Source organism: Triticum dicoccoides, chromosome 5B (assembly GCF_002162155.2).
Source record: "Triticum dicoccoides isolate Atlit2015 ecotype Zavitan chromosome 5B, WEW_v2.0, whole genome shotgun sequence".
Taxonomy (NCBI): Eukaryota; Viridiplantae; Streptophyta; class Magnoliopsida; order Poales; family Poaceae; genus Triticum; species Triticum dicoccoides.
The window spans coordinates 11,777,998-11,780,689 of record NC_041389.1 but is presented as its reverse complement, the minus strand read 5'-3'; positions in this window follow the sequence as shown (position 1 = coordinate 11,780,689).

The following is a 2,692-nucleotide window of genomic DNA, read 5'->3' as shown; positions in this document are numbered from 1 at the left end:
CTCTCTCTCTCGGCGCATGCCTATATCTCCACATCCTCGTCCTTCGTAGTGCTTGGCGAAGCCCTGCTAGAAACCATGCTGCTCCACCACCACCACGCCGTCGTGCTGCTGCTGGAGTTGTCTTCCCCAACCCTTCCCTCCTCCTTGCTGGATAAAGGCATGGGAGACGTCACCGGGCTGCACGTGTGTTGAACGTGGAGGCGCCGTTGTTCGGTGCTTAGATCAGAATCGACCGCGATCTGAATCGCTGCCTGTACGAATTCTCCAACCGCGTTCTTGTAACGCCTCCGCATCGCGGTCTTCAAGGGTATGAAGATACACTCCCCTCTCTCTTGTTCCTAGAATCTCCATAGATTAATCTTGGTGATGCATAGAAAATTTTGAATTTCTGCTACATTCCCCAACAGTAAAAGCCCATAAAACGGGCCAGAATCGTGTTGATGGCCGATAGGTAAATGCACCCCGAGGTTCATCAATCGTGTAAATCGCACTGAGACCCCAAAATGGTGAGTAATAGTCGAAGAAACGCGCCAAAATCGGCCAAAACTCCTAGTGTTGATGACATGCACATAAGCGCACCTTAGGGTTCAACAACCATGGAAATCGCCACACGACGCCAAAACAGTGAGTAATAGCCCATGAAACATGCCAGAATTGGCCTAACCTGTGAGTGTTGACGACCGATAGGTAAATGCACCCGAGGTTCATCAATCATGGAAATCGCACCGAGACCCTAAAATGGCGAGTAATAGTCCACGAAACGGGCCAAAGTCAGCCAAAACTGCTAGTGTTGATGACCTACACGTAAACGCACCTCGGGGATCAATAATCATGGAAATTGCTCCAGGGCCTCAAAATGGTGAGCAATAGCCAATGAGACGGGCCAGAATCAACCAAAACGACGAGCGTTGATGACATGCACATAAGCGCACCTTAGGGTTCAACAACCATGGAAACTGCCCCAAGACCCCAAAACAGTGAGTAATAGCCCATGAAACACGCCAGAATCGGCCTAACCTGTGTGTGTTGATGACCGATAGGTAAATGCACCCCGAGGTTCATCAATCGTGGAAATCGCACCGAGACCCCAAAATGGCGAGTAATGGTCCACGAAACGCGCCAAAATCGGCCAAAATTTCTAGTGTTGATGACCTACACGCAAACGCTCCTCGGGGATCAATAATTGTGGAAATCGCTCCAGGACCTCAAAATGGCGAGCAATAGCCAGTGAGACGGGCCAGAATCAACCAAAACGACGAGTGTTGATGACCTGCACATAAGCGCACCTTAGGGTTCAACAACCATGGAAATCACCCCAGGACCCAACACGGTGAGTAATAGCCCATGAAATGGGCCAGAATCGGCCAAACCTGTGAGTGTTGATGACCGATAGGTAAATGCACCCCGAGGTTCACCAATCACGGAAATTGCACCGAGACCCCCAAATGGTGAGTAATTGTCCATGAAACGCGCCAAAATCGGCCAAAATTTCTAGTGTTGATGACCTACACGTAAACGCACCTCGGGAATCATTAATCATGGAAATCGCTCCAGGACCTCAAAATGGTGAGAAATAGGCAATGCGACAGACCAGAATCAACCAAAACGACGAGTGTTGATGAACTGTACATAAGCGTACATTAGGGTTCAGCAACCATGGAAATCGCTCCACGACCCCAAAACGTGAGTAATAGCCCATGAAACGTGCCAGAATAGGCCAAATCTGCGAGTGTTGATGACCGATAGGTAAATGCACCCCGAGGTTCATCAATCATGGAAATCCCTCTGAGACCCCAAAATGGTGAGTAATAGTCCACAAAATGCGCCAAAGTTGGCCAAAACTGCTAGTGTTGATGATGTACACATAAACGCACCTCGGGGATCAATAATCGTGGAAATCTCTCCATGACCTCAAAATGGTGAGCAATAGCCAATGAGACGGGCCAGAATCAACCAAAACGATGAGTGTTTATGACCTGCACATAAGCGCACCTTAGGGTTCAACAACAATGGAAATCGCCCCAGGACCCCAAAACGGTGAGTAACAGCCCATGAAACGGGCCAAAATCGGCCAAACCTGTGAGTGTTGATGACCGATAGGTAAATGCACCCCGAAGTTCACCAATCGTGGAAATTGCACCGAGACCCCAAAATGGTGAGTAATTGTCCACGAAACGCGCCAAAGTCGGCCAAAACTGCTAGTGTTGATGACCTACACGTAAACGCACCTCGGGGATCAATAATCGTGGAAATCGCTCCAGGACGTCAAAATGGTGAGCAATAGCCAATGAGACGGGCCAGAATCAACCAAAACGACGAGTGTTGATGACCTGCACATAAGCACACCTTAGGGGTCAACAACCATGGAAATCGCCCCACGACCCCAAAACGGTGAGTAATAGCCCATGAAACGGGCCAGAATCGGCCAAACCTGCAAGTGTTGATGACCGATAGGTAAATGCACCCCGAGGTACATCAATCGTGTAAATCGCACTGAGGCCCCAAAATGGTGAGTAATAGTCCAAGAAACACGCCAAAATCGGCCAAAACTGCTAGTGTTGATGACCTGCATATAAGCGCACCTTAGGGTACAACAACCATGGAATTCGCCCGAGGACCGCAAAACAGTGAGTAATAGCCCATGAAACGGGCCAGAATCGGCCAAACCTGTGAGTGTTGATGACCGATAGGT